Genomic DNA, 17,738 nt, shown 5'->3' with positions numbered 1-17,738 from the left:
ATTTCCTTTTTTACACAAATTTTCCAGATTATTGTTCACTAGCCCTCTCTGATCAGGAGTCCATGACTTTCTTTAGCTCCAGATCACATCAGCAGGCAAGTGCAAATACCAAAAGAGGCAATTAGTGCCTCTAAAAACAACACAGAAAAAAATAGTTACTACATTTCAGAAGAAGAAACTGGCAAACTCACCTCCAAGTACGGTATTTCTTGCCTAAGAAAACTGAAATGCATGGGGTCACCATAACCCGACAGGTGACTTGAAGGCATGTGTGCGCCCAAACACACTACATTTGTTCTGCCAGTGATTGTCACTTTTGACAAAAGATAGGATGAAACATTGCAAACTCAGGGCTATAGCTTCCTTGATGAATCAGTCCATCTGCAATTTGATCTACTTTTTCTACAGCCTTTCACTTTGAGCATTACCATCATGTCATCTCATGATATGGCCTCAGTTTGGTCATTTTGGCTTCTAGGAGAGAGAGTTCAGACATGATGTGCTCTGTTGTTAACTTCCATCAAGCTGGCTTCAACTTTAGATGACCCAGTGAATGACAGACCTTCAAGACACCCTTTCATCAACAATCCTGCTCTGGTCATGCAAATCCAGGACTGTGCTTCTTTTCTTGAAACTGTCCACCTGTACTATGGTCTTCATCTTTCCCTACTGCCTCTCCTTTACTAAGCATTATCATGTTTTCTAATGAGTCATGACATCTCATGATATGACCAAAGTATGATAGCCTCTGTTAGAACCCATTTATTGGTCATTTTGGAAGTCCATGGTATCTGTAGAACTCTCCTCCAGCACCTCATTTCAGATTTTTCTTCCTGTCAGTTTTCTTCACTATTCTTTCATAACCATATATAGAAATCAGAAATACTATGGCACAGATTATTCTACCTTTGTTATTTCAGTGATATATTTTTATATTTGAGGATCTTGTGAAGTTCCTGATTTGCTCCGAGACCCATTTATTTTGTCAGTCCATGGTAATCAGAAAAATTCACAAACAGTACATTTCAGATTAGTTGATCTTCTTGCCAGTATTTTTCATTGTCCAGTCCAGTTTGCACAACAATATGTAGAAATTAGAAACAGTATGGTGTGGAGAATTGTGACTTTGGTTTTTAATTATATATCTTTACATTTTAACACTTTATTCATCCTTCATAGCTGTTTTTGCCACGTCTTGCCCTTTTTCTGCTTTCTTGTCTGCAGTCTCCATTTTGATTAATGATTGAGCCAAGATATAGAAAATCTTCAACTATTTTGATGTCTTCATTGCCCAGACTAAAGTTATGAAAATTTTGTGGTCATTATTTTTGTTTTCAGCTGCCTTTGTATTTTCTATCTTAGTTTTCACCAAGTAGTTTTTTCAAGTCTTTGTTATTACTCTGCTGGTAATTTGGTGTCGAGAGCCAATATGGTGTAGTGATTTGAGCATAGGGCTAGAGCCTGCATGGTTTTAGTGGCTTGAGTGTTGGATTGTGACCCTGGAGACAAGTGCTTGATTCCCCACTTTGCTATAGAAACCCACCTTGGGCAAATCTCACATCCTCAGCCCCAGAAAACCCTGTGATAGGTTCACCTTAGGGTTGTCATAAGTTGTAAATTACTTGAAGACACACAACATCAAAACAATGAATTTAGTGTCATCTTCATTTCTTAAATTGTTGATATCTCCCCCACTCACCCACCCAATTTTCTTTCTTCCTTCCTCTGAGTCTTATGCCACTTTCCACATGATGGATTCTGTGTATAAATTAAACAGCATGATTAAATGCAAACTAGCTTGTCAGTGGGGAAGCATGTAGATACATATTGCAGAAGCCAAGTAGTCTTGGGGATTCATGTGGTATATGTTCCGTGGTAGATGCATGTATGCACAAATGGCCTCTCCTTCATATCTTTGGGTTGGGCTTGAGTAATTGGTGTATTAGACTTTAGGTAGACAGACTTTTTGCCTTGTGAAATTGTGTGTGTTACTGAAACTTCAAGGTTCCATAGCCAGGTGTACAATTAATAGTTCTCGTGACAAACATACACTTAAAACAAAAGAACAAGGCACCCCAGGGATGTATTTTACCTAGGAAATTTATTTTTACACCAGAAAAACACTCACTTCTCTCCCTAAGCTTCCAATCCTTTTTTGTTCCTGCTGTTGTTAAACAAGTGCAGCTTTGGATGATCTGTTGCAAGTCACCCAGAGATGTACCAGTAAATCCCAGATCTGCCTTCTTCCTGCCTCTGCTTTAGGCTATGATTTAGTGTAGTAATTATTCAGTGCTTTGCCTTTTATTATAAACTAAGACTAAGCATGAAATCTGGTTCCAAGATTTTTTCATATTCGTGTGTGTGTGTGTGTGTGTGTTTATAGTCTATACCCACCCCCATAGTAGTTACGTTATCTGATATATATTGGCAGCTTCAGGGCTTGGCTTGTATAGTATGAGTATCCAAAATTGTTCTTTTGTTTCCAAAAACAATGGTCTTTAGCTTTTGATTGTTATTAGACTATAATATTTTGGACTCTCTCCACTTAAGTGGATTTATGAAAGAGACATTTGTTTCGGGGGGGTTGTCTTGGTTACTTTAAGGAATCAAAACAATATTGTGCGTTTTGCTGCATTCTGATGATTTTGAAAAAATTACATTTCCCCATACCATAAACTAAGAGAAGATAGCATAATTTGACATACTTATGATATTAAACAAAAAAAAAAATCATACTTAAATATTAATGGCCATTAGTTTCAAGAGACATACATAGGACTGTAGAAGACAATGTGAGTTCTGAATTGAGAGAGAATTGGTTGATTGTTTGTGTATGTGCCTTCAAGTTGCCTGTTGACTTACGGCGACCCTGTGAATTTCATAGGGTTTTCATTGGCATGTCGTACTCAGGTGGTTTTGCCAGTTCCCTCCTCTGAAATATAGCCTACCTCACTTGGTATTTGTTGGTAGTCTCCTATCTACAGTAAGTACTAACCAGAGCTTATCCTGTTTAGCATCCAAGATCAGACAGGATTTACTTTCTGCTTACTGATCTTCCTGCCCAAGAAATCTTTGTTGGTATGTGCCTTCAAGTTGTTTCCAACTGATGGCAACCCTAAGGTGAACGATCACGGAGACAGAGTTTGCCATTGACATCCTCTGAGGCTGAGTGCCCAAGGTCACCTAGTTGCACTATATAAGGGTATTTTCACTAACCTTTTTTCCTCCTCTAATTTTGAATGAATTAATTGTTAGTAGATTCTAATTGAATCAATGGAACTTACATAAGTGTTGATTTACCAAGTTCTTACTGGTTTTGTGGGTTTACTTTAGCTGCAATAGTAGTTGGGCATAGTCCATTGGATTATGTTCATATTTTTCCTAGGTAATCTCTATTTCCATATCATCAAATTCTAACTAAAATAGCTATTGTACATTCTCCTTCCAATTTCCCAAGCTGTATAGCCTTTAACATTTGAAATATAAAATATATTTTTAGCAAATTATTTATACCTGTGACTTCTTTATCGATTTTTTTTTTAGGAACATGGCTTTGAAATATTATATATATTTGTTTAGAGAAGGCAGTTTTTAAGAAATGCAAGTTTTGAAAAACTGCAAATGTCAAATGAGCATGCTGTCTTTTTTTGGTTCTGTAGTATGTATTAGCAATTTAGGGGACAAGAAAAAGAAATTCTAGTTGGATTATTTTGCAAGAAGTACAGGGAGCTAGAAAACAAGCAGTTCTTCATGATGTTGAATTTATTCCTAACAAGGGTGTTTGGAGAGAGCCTTTCTCATATAAATTGCCTTACAGAATTCTGTTCTTGCCTTGAGGGTTTCACTTGAGCAATCTTGACTCTTTCTTAGTTTATGCTATACTGTGAACATTTTACCTTTTGTAGCTTTTGGATAAGAAACCAAGAATGATATGTTTTTGTTAAATGTATCCAGTTAGATAAGTTTGGAGACCAGGTGATGATTTAATGTAAAATGTTAGTGTGTACTTTTTTTGTTACTACAGTAGGCCTTCAGTATCCGTGGAGGATCCATCCTGGATACCCCCGCAGATACCCAAATCCGCAGATGCTCAAGTCCCATTGTCCTGAATGGGGGCACAGCCACCTTGTAGCTGCACTACCATTAAGGACAATGGCACTTTGCCCCCTCCCCCAGGGCCACCTCGCTGCTCTCATTACAGCTGCCTCCTTTTCCATCTCCTCCGGCTCTTCCTGCTGCCGCTGCCTCTTTCTCGTCACTGGTGGGGGGGGACCTGCTGTCACCACTGCAACCGGCGAAAATGGGGCATGTGTCTAGTCCCCCTGGTCTTGATTTCCTCTGGAGGAGTGTGTATGTGATTGTGTATCCCTTTGTGCCCAAACTAGAGGCGCAAAAGGAGACACACACTCCTCAGAGCTGGGACAGAGGGAGCCAGGCTGAAAAGAGGGAAGGAATGCAAGGGAAGGAGGAAGCACAAGAGAGAGCATGGCTTCCCCAGGTCTCTTTGTTCTTTCTCCCTCCTTGATCGTGACATCAAATCCCTCTCTTTCCAAACCCTTTCCCAGCCCTCCTCCTCTTCCCCCAGTTCCCCCTCTTCCACAGCTCCTTCCTCTTCCAACTCCTCCACAATGCTTGCTGTCCACAGATGCTTGAATCCACGGATGGCAAGTCCACAGATACAGAGAGCCCACTGTATTTGTAATTGTACAGAACACTCCTACACACGTCTGCTCAGAAGTAAGTCCATTGTTGAGTTTTACAGGACTTACTCCCTAGTTTGTATTAAATAATTGCAAGTTGATTTGTGATACACGTGCAAAAATATGCTAAGCATCTATCAGTAAAATAACTCTGCAGAGTTATTTCCAAGGAGTGAAATCACTGGGGGGAGGGAATTGAAAATTATGCATCATGAAATAGAAAATGGTAAGGACCAAGGTGGTTTATGTCATCTGCTTGAACTGTATGAAATAAGACCTCACACCTGTTGGTCAAAGGATGTGTGTGTGAGAGGCTTGGTGGCCCTGATCTCTCCTTTATCTCTTTTATCTCCTTTATCCATTTGTGACATACACAAGCCCCTTGCACGCAAGCACGCACACACATGCTCAGCTGAATGCTGTTTCTTGCATGCTTTCTCCCCCACACCTTAATTCTTGCACACACACTCTCAAGTCATGATCTCTCTCTTTCCCAAACACTGTTTACATGAATTCTCAAACTATCACATGCTAATTTTTCTTCACATACATGCATACTGTGACACACTTTCTCTCTTACAGCACAAATGCCTTTATTCCCTCCCGCATCCTTGGTACCTCCCTTGGTGTGTGAGTGACTTTCTTTCACATACTAATTCTCTCACACATTCAGTAAGGCTCATTTTCTGATTTTCATAGAATCATAGAATCATAGAGTTGGAAGAGACCGCATGGACCATCCAGTCCAGCCCCCTGCCATGCAGGAAATCCAAATCAAAGCATCCCCATTTAGCCTCTGCTTAAAGACCTCCAAGGAAGGAGACTCCACTACACTCCGAGGGAGTGTGTTCCACTGTCGAACAGCCCTTACTGTCAGGAAGTTCCTCCTAATGTTCAGGTGGAATCTCTTTTCCTGTAGCTTGCATCCATTGTTCCGGGTCCTGTTCTCTGGAGCAGCAGAAAACAAGCTTGCTCCCTCCTCAAATGACATCCTTTCAAATATTTAAACAGGGCTATCATATCACCTCTTAACCTTCTCTTCTCCAGGCTAAACATCCCCAGCTCCCTGAGTCGTTCCTCATGGGGCAAGGTTTCCAGACCTTTCACCATTTTAGTCGCCCTCCTTTGGACACGCGCCAGTTTCTCAATGTCCTTTTTGAATTGTGGTGCCCAGAACTGGACACAATTTTCTCTCACTCAGATTTGTTGAGTTACGGTCTTACACAGAAATTAACACACACACACAGAGTCATACTCTTCACTTCTTTTTTACATACTTGTATAAACACTAATGTATGCTCGCATATACACTAAAGAATGAATGTTTCTTTGTGACTGAGAGAAGTAAATGAGTATGTGTGCAAGTGAAAGAAAGAATGAAAGAACATCACTTAATGTACATATCTGAGCATTGGTGTATCTGAGTGTGGTTGTGTGAGTGACAGCGTGTGTAAAATTTACACATGTGACAAGTATTGAATTTATTTAAATAAGATAGTTCTAATTTGAATGATGTTACAGTGGGCCTTTGGTATCTGCTGGAATTTGATTCCAGGACCCCCGTGGATGCCAAAATCTGTGGATGCTCAAGTCCCGTTAATTACAGTGGCCTAATAAAATGGTGTCCTATATATAAAATGGCAAAATCAAGGAATTTATATTTTTTGAGTGTTTTCAATCTGTGAATGCTTGAATCTGTGGATGAAAAATCTGTGGATATGGAGGTCCAAGTGTATTTTCTTATAAAATGTTAAAATATGAATATACGTTAACGTGCAAGTGATAATATGCACACTAAACAAAAAAATGTAACTGTAAGAACCACTACACTAATTTCACTGTTGGATACAGTCCATAATGGAATCTGAAGTAACTCTACATGGTAAAGAACAGGGCTGGGGAGTAGGAGTAAGGTTTTTGTAGGAGTAGGAATAAGGAATAAGAAAATAATTTGTTACTCCTTATTCCTGTTATTATATTGTACATGCAAACACCAAAAAAATATTATATTTCACTGGGGAAGGGACTGTGGGAGGCAAAGAGAGACACTTACACACACATACACATAACAGACCTTGCAAAGCAACCAGGGCTTTCCCCCAGGGCTGGGGAGTAGGAGTAAGGAGTAAAGGAGTAAGAGGTTTTCATAGGAGTAGGAGTAAGATTAAGAAAAAAAAATCTTATTCTGGAGTAGGACAAGGAATAACCTCAAAATCACCACTACTCCCCAGGCCTGGTGGAGAATATATGCACCTCAAATGTAGCTGCATACTGGAGGTGAGATTCAGTTTCTGTGTCTACGTTTGATTTCTGTGTGCTGTGACAGGAAGGAAGACTTGCAATTGATACCACAGCAGTAAATGTTCCTTCTAGAATTATTTATGCTGTCACAGCAACTGCCACCAGTTACTTATTCAAAAGCAAAAGTACAGTAAGAGATTAAACAAAGTGTCTTTCACTGTCATTTCATATATGACCCTTGAAAGAAAAGATGGGAGTAAAAACTACTGTAACAACATAACTTTTTGTCTCCTGCCCAGTAGGTGAAAGTAATAGAAGTGTTAGAGCTTTTCGCTTGTTTGAGACAAGTTGCTTAACAGTTTCTTCCCCAGCTGCATGTGATGCTTTTAACTATCACTCTTCTTCAGAATGATTTTGTACAAATGGTTTCTATGGCCCTCCGGTTTGCTCTGACAGGTTTAGCCAGTGAGGTACCATACTATATTTAGATGGATGGCTGTGTGTACCCATTCTTGTGGTCATCCACATAGATCTCCACTGTTGCCACTCTCAATAACCTCTCCTTTTCCTTTCTTCAAGGTAACAGAAGCTAAGAGCACAGCTGTCCTAGAGTTTCACGAAGTCTGTAAACATCCTGACACGCTTCCCTGGGCAAATCTTCAGGTTTCAGTGCACACGGTGGCAGGATACATTTTCAGACTGGTCCAGCTCACTCACCTGTGAAAGAGAAAAAAGGCATCTGGACTGCTGAGGAGGCCTTCCAGAAGCTAGTCTGACCAAAAGTCATAGGGCTACTTAACAGAAAAGAAGCAAACTTGGCGAGTAATGCTTCCACAAAGTAGGGTCTTAATGAAATACTACAACTTGGAATGTATTTATTTACCTATGAAATGTTATCCATTCTTGATTATTCCTCCCTCCCACCCACCTCTCTATTTACACATACATTGCTGCTGCTTTTACTTAACAAGGTCTCTCACACTTTATTTTTAACGCTGCAAAACTGTTTACTCCAGTTTCTGTACACTCTTGAGAAGGGACATGCAATAGAATGGAATCAGTGTAGTCTTAAGGTGAAATGGACTCACTTCATGTCTATTAAAATTTGGAAAATGTGCAACACGTTATTTCTGGATGCCTTTTTTTCTAAATAATAAATTCAGGGTTTATTTATGTGCCATAGCTTGTGAGATCCTGGCAGGCCCCCTTCCCATTGCCATGCCCTTCCTCTCCCAAGGGAAAGATAATTCACAGGCTATAGGCAACAAAAACCAAAACATGGATATAGAGAAGCAGTGGGGTGTTTTTGTTTCAATATATTGTTCTTTTAACCCAGTCATTAATAACTGAATGTTCTGGCTTTCCTACTGAAGGGTTAAGGTTATACAGGCTGTTGGATTTTTATTTGCCTGAAGCCCAAATACTTCCTTTGGGAGGTGCAACTTGTTATGTGGAGTCTCTTCATCGTGGCGCAGCAGTGCAGTATCTTCTGCAAAGGGCAGGCAAACATCTAGCTGAAGAATGTTCTGGTTTACTACTGCTGAGTGATATTCAGTCACTACAAATACAGAGGATCTAGTGGTTTTTTTTCTATCAAACCAGTTGCTCTAGTCATGTCAGTGTTTCATCATGTAAAAAGAAAAGACCCCAAAACAGCTGCTTCTGACCTGCATGATTGTGGGGTTAAACTGTAAGAAGTGTGCATCATTAGGTGCTGTATACTCCAAATTTCTGATGGCCCTTCCCTCTCCTCTTCCATCCACCTCATTCCTATATTTGAAAAGATCTGATTTTTAGGATGAAGCAGTCAAAATTACCCATTTTACCTCATTACTTCTGTATGAGGACCTGGTTTGAGTTCCTTCTGTTTGGAAGGAGGATGGTCTTCCACACAGACTCATAAGAGGCACAACATTCACCTTCTCTGAATACAGTGGGCTCTTGGTATACACTGGGGTTTGGTTCCCCATGTAAAATTTGTGGGTGTTCAAGTCTCATTATATATAATGGCATAAAAAATGGCGTCCCTTAAATGAAATAGTAAAACCAAGGTTTGCTTATTTTTGAATTTTTAAAAAAACTTTCAAGCCATGGATGGTTGAATCCAAGGATACAGAGAGCCGATTGTAATTCTGTTGTGTCTCTGTCAAAAATGACTGAGACACCTTCAGATTATAGTAAAAGAGTAAAAATGACTAAGCCCTCAAGAGTATCGAGCACCCATTGCTGGTGGGTATTTGAGACAAGAATCTTCTAGATAGATGTTAAATTAAACCCTTTAATCTAGAATCAAATCCCAATCAGTGTGTTGTATGTAGATTCCTGGCACTGTTTATTGTTTACTTATTTTCATTGCATGCTGCAATTCTAATGGCTCATTGTTTCTGGGAAATGTTGGTCTGAAAAGTTCATAAAGAGCAGAAGATTGGTGTGAGTGAGTGTACTGGAAAAGTGGGTTGAGGACTCAAATTAGAATTTTACGTAAAAGTGCACCACAGCAGCAGAGCAAGGAAAGACACATTACCAAAACAAGAGGAAAGAGCAAAACATTTCACTTGCTTCAAATCCTTTCTACATTCTGTTCCACATGTTTCTCCAGATGGGTGAAACTTTTCTATTATTTGACTCTACTGACCTCAGCTTCGGAGTGAAATGGATAAAAATAACTTACTAGGGACAAACGTGAAACTTGTTTCTTTATTTTGACACAGATGGTCAGATAATTAAACAGTGAATGTGAGTAACAAGTCCTAAGCTGAAAAGCCGAGGATCAACATCTAGGTATTGTCTGTGGGTGGTAACTCTCAAGAAAATGCAATGGCAATTTATGCTTCATGACGATCTTGCTCTTTTGCCTCACTGAACCGGCCTTGGATTGGACCACTCAGAAGAAGATTTTAAAACTTTTGAATCAAACTCTACTTTTGTCTTTCAAAAGAGGTTTCAAATGGAAATGGTCCCCACCTCCTCTTAGACCAGACATGACAGTGAGACAAAAATTGTGTGAATGGGAAGCAATTCGACTTTCTTTCAAACCCCCTTTAAAAATATGGATTGTATCCCTTTGCCTAATGGAAGTCTCTTTGTTCCAATCTTAGGCCGGTTCCGGATGGGCATAAAGTACGTGCTCTGCACATACTAAGTTAGAAAGGGGCATCACTTCCTGACACCCGTAACCCTAGTACATGTGGAGCGTGCACAAAATGGCGCCCGTTCCACATGGAACGCGGGAGAAGTGACGGCGTGAGTGCACGACTAGTGCCTTGTGGCGCCACTTCCGGGGTGCAAAAAGGAGCGCCATTTGGCGCTTCTTTTTGGCTACGCCCGGGAATCGCACAGTCTGGCCGCTGCGGTTCCTGGATGCAGCAACCGGCACCGCTGGCAGACCACCGCTTTTAGGCGGTCTGTAACGCGCCTTGGTTTCCATCAGCAGAATGTGAAAGGAAGTAGGATTATAGATAATCTTGTGTTCCTACAGACTGCCCAACCCCTAAGGTCTGAAAGGCTGGGACCCTTAAAATTGCATGGAAAACTGCAGATGAAGCAGGAAATGAGGTGACCCACCCACCCCAGTCATTCCGTTTACAGAAAGGTTGATTCAAAGACCCTTTTTTAGAGGAACAAAGGAATACACCTCCATTACAGTTGGCCCTCCTTATAGGCAGACTTGTCTTCCACGGCTTTGAGCTCACGCAGAAAGCAAGCCCAGGCAGAAATAATGTGCGTACTCGCACCGCACGCCCCGTGTGCCGCTGCGAGCACGCACCCCATTATTTCCTATGGGGCTTGAGCATACGCTGTTTTCCCCAAATGCAGGGGGATCCGGAACGGATCCTCCATGTATGGGGAGGGCAGACTGTACAAAAAAATGGGGTTACAGTGTACAAAGGTTAAGAGCCCACAAAAGGGGGAAAACTGCAAATACAGGCCTGGGTTTTTTTTAGCCTTGGGGGACATTTCTATTTGTCAGTCTTCCAGCACAATTCTACCATACATTAGTTTCATGATTCTGCTGTGTCAAATAAGATCTAGTCTGAATACCAAAGTATCTTTTACAAGCAAGGTTAAATGTCACTTATAGAAGCTGAGAGCTGTGAAAACAAGCTACAGAAATATTTGCTCAGCTGAGCAAACTTTCCCAACTGTAAATGTTGTGACCAACTGAAGTTACTGTTTTTAAAAAGTTTGGTACAGTACAGACTGGTATCTTGACTTTAGCATTGCAACTGGCTTCTGCACCAGCAGACTGACTTCTGTAGGCAGTTAACAGTCCCAGAAAAGCAAGAGCTTGTCATAGTGTTCATTTGAACTGTTCTTAGCTTGCACCAAACTACAGCCACTTCACACAACATGTTTATTCCTTCCGTCACCTGCTCCGTGAGACAGCAGCCCTTGGAAAAGCCTTGAAAAATATGTGTGATATGCCAGCAGTACCTGCAGTTTTGTAGGTGAAAAGATTGATTGAGTTAATTGTAGGAAATATTGCTGATGCTAGGCACCAGATCCTATCTGATCTTGAAAGCTAAGCAGTGTCAGCCATAGTTAGTACTTGGATGAGAGACCACTAATGAATACCAGATTCTATAGCTACATTTCAGAGGAAGGAGCTGGCAAAACCACCTCTGATTATTTCTTGCCAAAGAAAATGCTATGAAATTCATGGGTTTCCATATGTTGACAGGTGACCTGAAGACACAAACACATATCTTGTGGTTATGGTTTACATTTTTGCCATGGATGACCAGAGGCAGTCAGAATTGTTTATGATGATAGCTCAGGAGGGTTGATGGGAGGAGGAGACAAAATGAGGGTTCTCCCCTCCAAATAAGAATAATCCCTCCTGAAATTTCCCTTTTGTCCCCAAAACCATTCACACTTTCTTATACATGGATTTTTTTATACATGGATTCAAGCATCCACGGTTTGAAAATGTTCAAAAAATGTATGAATTTCAAATATCAAACCTTGATTTTCCATTTAAAAAAAAAGGGGGGGACACCATTTTGCTGTCATATTTAATGGGACTTGAGCATTCACAGATTTTGTTATCCACGGGAGGTCTTGGAACCAAATCCCAGTGTATAACAAGGGTCCACTGTATTTGCTGTGTACACATTCCCTTGGAAACTTTGCGTGCCCCTTTTCTTTGGATGCCTAAACTGTATTTTGAAATGCTCAGCTAAAGTTCTATGTTATTAGAAATTTCTGGACTGAAGGAAAATTTCATGTTTTGTTTTGTTTTTTGCAAAATTCTTTTTTGGGAGGCAGTACCCTCATTTTGCACTATACCCTGTTGCATTTCATGTTTTGCTAACTGATCCCTATAGCATATTTTAAAAAGACTTCTCAGGGGCAAGTTGATGAGCCAGGATAGCAGAATTTGACCTGGATTGGTTCCCTGGCTGGTGTGAGATTTGGGCTTTTTAAACTTTTGTCAGCTACCACGCCATGGACTTGCTACTGAGAAAATCCCCATCACTGCACCTCATGTTGAAACAGGGCACCTGGTTGTACCCCTGTGGCTGGGTACCCCTTTTCCATGTCAGATGTGGCAACAGGGCTCATCTCAGTAGTGGTTACAGCAGAGGAAGGTAAGGAATGTGCAGGGCCAAATGGTCTGCCAGGTGTTGCTACAGAGTTTCCGCAGCAAACTCAGTAGGCAAACAGCTGAGGTCCCTTTGTGCCAGGATCAGATAGGGATCGCCGGATCGGCATCTGGTCTGCTAAATCCCAGCCTGGGTGTATTGGCCTGTGTTGTCTGAACAGAATGACATGGGACCGGGGGAACATGGGCCTTTTGGCCCGTGTGAACAGCCCTCTGACAGTGCTACAAAGGTCTCCCTCCATCATATGCCACCCAACTTGGAGGATAATGTCATTTGTCTTGAGTGTCTTGGGTCCAATACCATAGTCAATTAAGTGGAATGGTGCGGTGGGATTAGAAGACTAATTCCACATGACAGGAGGACAACTTTCTATTTAATCTCTCTTCTTCTGTGCATCCATCTCTTTGTCTCCCCCCCCCCCCCCAACTTGAAATACTACTTTTAAGAACAATGAATATAATGGTATGTGAAACTACCCATAGAAAGATTTGTCCTTTTCCTCCCTGGAGTCTCATGTGCTCTCAAAATCTTCTTTAGAGGACTACGGCACCCTGGGGAAGATCTGGCAGGATGGGGGAGAGAAAGCTTCATTGTGTAAAGCCATTTCTGCTTGCATGACATTGGATTTCACCCTTCGTCTTTAATAAACTGCTGAACAGGTAAAATGCAAATACAACTTGCAAACATTCCCAGTGGATTTTAATTCTAGTCTCTTCTTGCCAGAGAAGAAGCTGTAAATCCAACCAGAAATACTGGATTATTACAATATGGTCTATGGAAACCAGATAGTGAAAAACAGTCAGCAGGAACTTGTGTTTTCCCCACCCTGCTGCTAAAGTACAGAAGCAACTTTTTAAATTATTTTGACCTGCATCTTGTAATGCTAAAACAGAAATGTGAGTGTGAGGTCCCTTCTGCTAACCTAATTCAAAGAATGGAAAGCACCCTAAATTAGAATTGTTCATTTGGAAAATTGGATTGGATTGGATTTTGGTAGTAGGAGTGTTAGTGGCTAGAAGAAAAAATAATATTTGGCTTTAGTTATTGGCAAGAGTTCTCACAAAACATTACAGTAGCTAGATGACAGTATTTACATTATAAGCTGGAAAAATCTATTGTCAGGTCAAGTAACCATTGTGGAAATAGCAGCAGAACTATATTTCTATACCACTCATCAAATATCTCTGCTTCTCTTTTTAAATAAAAGATTATTTCTGGAAGCCAGTTTTCTATTCCACCTCTACACTTCTCCTGTATAGTAATCTGAACAAGCATCTACTATTTAGATACAGAAAGAGAGAGAGTATAAAAATGGTTTTTTGTGCGTGTACAGCTATGAGGGCCATGTTCTAGAAGAGTTTCTTCCTGACATTTTGCCAGCATCTGTGGCTGGCCAGCCACAGATGCTGGCAAAACTTCAGGAAGAAACTCTTCTAGAACATGGCCGCATAGCCCAAAACACACACACACACAAAAAAAAAACCTATGGATGCTGGCCATGAAAGCCTTTGACTTCACATATAAATGGTCTTTCGCATATATAAAAAACTACACACATCCAGAGAAAGAATGATTGAGAGGACACTTAATGCATTGTGATGAATGTACCAGTCACTTCAGGATGAGAGGCAAAGGTGATATTCCATGGCATGATTGGGCAATGTATAGCATTCCAGTTGATGTTAGATTGCAACTCTCATCATGCTTCACCATTGGCTGTGCTATTTGGGGGGTGGGGGGTGGCAGGTGCATTTAGTTTGCCTGCTCAACAAAAGCCTGTTGGAGCATAATGTCATAATGATTTCTAAAACAAAGGTCATTGCCATTTTTTAAAATGAAAATCTGACATGGGTTGGCCAAACAGTGGGTGAATGTGTATGTGTTTTTACAGCTTGCCTGTTTAAGATGTAACCTTTGTTGCTGTTTTTTCAGCAGATTTCAGGTTGGAAGGATCAGTAACTTATTTTGACTGAACTCAGAGAACAGGTCATTTCACAAGCTGCCCCACTCCATCCTCCCCCAAAGGAGGAGGAATGAGGGAAGAACTTTTGGGGGCTAATTAAAAAAGGGGGGTTCTCTCTTTTTGAAGTCCTCTGGCCTTGGAGGAAGGAAGGCAAAAAGGTCCCTGAGGGGCAGAAGTGGCCAGGAGCAAGGCAAGCCCCAAGTCCACTATTTTGGGCAGAGAGAGCTTGCAGGGCACCAAATGGAGAGCTGCTCTAGCTCCGTCTCCTCAAGGGAAAGTCCACCACAAGTGGGTCAGCGAGCCGATCCTTACCTTCCCCCCCACACACACACACTCTTTCCTGTCAAAAACAGCTGCTTTTCCTCCTGGCTGCCAGGGAAGACCTAGGAGCCCCAGAAGCCAAAACAAAATGGAGGATCATGGGAATTGGTGTGGGGTGTGTGTGCTAAACTACAGATGCTTTTCACATCACCAAACCTTTGAATTCACTGCAAATTCGCATGGGAAAAGGACTTGTAACTTTCAATGTTTTCTGAATTTACCCAATCCTGGAATGACCTTAGGATGCATCCACATCAGCCCCACATTGCCTGCGATCTCATGTGATCATCTTTCGCAAAATAATGCAAATCTGATGGATAACACCGAATTGGCGCTACTTTAACCTTCCAATTTAACCTCGTGTGAAAGAGTCCATAGAGAATTAGTGAATGATGTTCAGAGGGAATGGTTGTTTCATCAAGCAAGACAAACCTGTCTGGTGTTTGACTACAGTTTGGAAGCTACTGATGGTCCATAGTTGACTTGCCAAACCAGTATTACTTTTGATTCACACAGGCTCATTGAAGGACCATAAGATTCCCATCCTTCATTGTGAATGGCCAATTAACTTCAGGCTTAGAAAAATTCTTTCTCCCTGTCCTCCAAGAATAAGCACTGAGGTATCTGGTAGGAATGCTCCTCTATTCTATGTTCATGAGAAACTGGGGCATGAAGGAGGAATTTTACAACTCTAATCTGAGGTGTGGAGAATCTTCTATGTGCACGTATGTGCATCTTTTCTGGCCTGTGAGGTGGGGAGTGGTAGGGCGGGAAACCAGGGACCCCTTTGCTGTACACAGCTTTAGAGCTATGATTCCACTTTTACTGCCATGGCAACATCTCATTGAATCCTGGGGCTTGTAGTTTGATGAGGCACTAGAACTCTCTGGCTGCAAGTTCTAAATTCTACACTGCAAATTCCAGGATTCGATCAAATGTTGCTGTGGCAGTTAAAGTGGAATCATAGCACTATAGTTGTGTAGTATAAAAGGACCCCAAGTCTCTTTCTTTGTAAGCCATCTAGGTAGGTTAGCAGCAAGTTTAAAAGGCTGCTGGGTATTTTTAAAAAGCTTTTTCAGCTATCTTGTGTAAATCGTATTGGCTGCCACTTCAAGTTATAGTTGGTCTTGGTGAAGTCTGATTTGAAACCGACTCTTACCTAAATACTCTGATTATGGAACCTAAGCAGGGTCAGCCCTAGTTAGTACCTGGGTGGGAGACCACCAACCAATGGGGTAGGATTGGATGGGAGATGCCAACCAGTACCATGTGCTGTAGGCTATATTTCAGAGGAAGGAACTGACAAAACCACTTCAGTATTCCTTGCCTAAGAAAATCGTATGAAATTCATGGGTCACCATAAGTTGACAGGCAACTTGAAGGCACATACACACATAGAGTGGTGTGACTAACCAACCCTTTTGATGTTTATCTTATTTAATGCTTTTGCCACAGTACACTGCCCAAAGTGACTCATGATAAGCATGAACTTATTAAAGCACATAACTCTGTTACAAAACATTACCAGCAGGAGTGTAACTATGGGCTGGAAGGAATGAAGGCATTCTCTGGAAATTAGAATCCTGCCCGTCTCCTGGAATTTCCCTTCAGTCCCCAAATTTTCTACTATTGCAGAATGGGACACTGAAAATGGTTCAGACCGAGAACTCATGTCTCTAAATGCTCAACTGCTGTTTTAAGTTACTGCAATGCTAGATATTTGGAAAGTGAAGAAAAATTTCACTTGGGATGGGGATAGAATTTTCATTTGAGGAGAAGGCATGACACTTTCCTCTTTCTCTTCTTAACATATGTGCCAATTATTTTTTGAAGAAACATGGTGTTCCCACCCCAGCCACACCTGACTATTTCAAAACTGCAAGTCAAGTGTGCCTGAGCTGTGCCTGTATCATGAATACACTAACATGCTTCAAGTGACAGCAATTATATTTTGAAATATCCACTTAAAATCACAATGAGTAACTATCAAGACCTTGTTTCAGTTGCTAATTAACCCTGTGTTTCATCCATAATGAAAGGAATTGGTTTTGCTTTCTCCTTCATTGCACACCTCATACATATGTTAATTGCCCTGGCCCTAGTTAGCCATCTTCTGCTTAATTTATCCTATCTCAAAACCATTTACTTTTAAATGTGTGTTAGAGAGTTATATTTTTCCAGTAGATAAGATTACCTACTGGATCTGTCACAGGTAAGAACCCATGTTCCTTTTCCTTTCCTTTCCTGGAAGACCTCCCATCTGCCTTGCAATATTACAGATGCAGGTAAGAAAGTAAAAACATAAGAACAACCATGCCAAGTAAAGCCAAAGGTCTCTTTATTACAGCATTCTCTTCATACTGTGACTGTTCTTTTTCAGCTCAGATTTGTTCATTGCATTTTTTATGTAGACATATTGTTGCAACCCAGCATCAAAAGCCTGTGTTTCTCCAGCTTTCTCCCATCATCTTTTTAATGTCAATGCATTTAAAACATTTCAGATAGACAGAGAATGAGGAAGAAAAGGGGGAACTGACCAAACATTAAAAGTCTTGCCAGCTGTTTTATTAACTGAGGAATGTCTGTATAAGCATCTTGGCTACTAATTTTCAATAACTTCAGTCTCCCTGAATTTATCCAATTTCTTTTTAAAGCCAGCAAAATTAACAGCCATAAATACAATGAACTCTATAGTTAACTGTGGCATGTGTGAAGAATCATTTTATTTTTATTTGTGCTGAATTTGCTACCATTCAGCTTCAATGGATGATCCTTGGTTCTAATACCATGAGAGAGGGCTTGTCCACACTTGAAGAGCAACAAGGTGCCCAAGATTCCAGATTGATGTAAAGATTTTTTTATGACAACAGCTGTATGCTCAGCTGTTGCTAATACAACTATGGATAT

At 40.8% G+C, this 17,738-nt stretch overlaps 1 protein-coding gene across 6 annotated transcripts in view; it reads left to right on the top strand.

Moving 5' to 3' along the window:
* PWWP2B (PWWP domain containing 2B) overlaps positions 1-8,061 on the top strand; it is a 45,749-nt gene extending 37,688 nt beyond the window's left edge. For all 6 annotated transcript variants that reach the window (XM_042456710.1, XM_042456707.1, XM_042456709.1 and 3 more), the window contains one exon: positions 7,521-8,061. The gene's annotated coding sequence lies outside the window, so the exon portion shown is untranslated. The remainder of the gene's footprint in view (positions 1-7,520) is intronic.
* The last annotated feature ends 9,677 nt before the right edge of the window (positions 8,062-17,738 follow it).

Source organism: Sceloporus undulatus, chromosome 3 (genome assembly GCF_019175285.1).
Source record: "Sceloporus undulatus isolate JIND9_A2432 ecotype Alabama chromosome 3, SceUnd_v1.1, whole genome shotgun sequence".
Taxonomy (NCBI): Eukaryota; Metazoa; Chordata; class Lepidosauria; order Squamata; family Phrynosomatidae; genus Sceloporus; species Sceloporus undulatus.
This window is presented reverse-complemented; position numbering and strand designations above follow the sequence as displayed.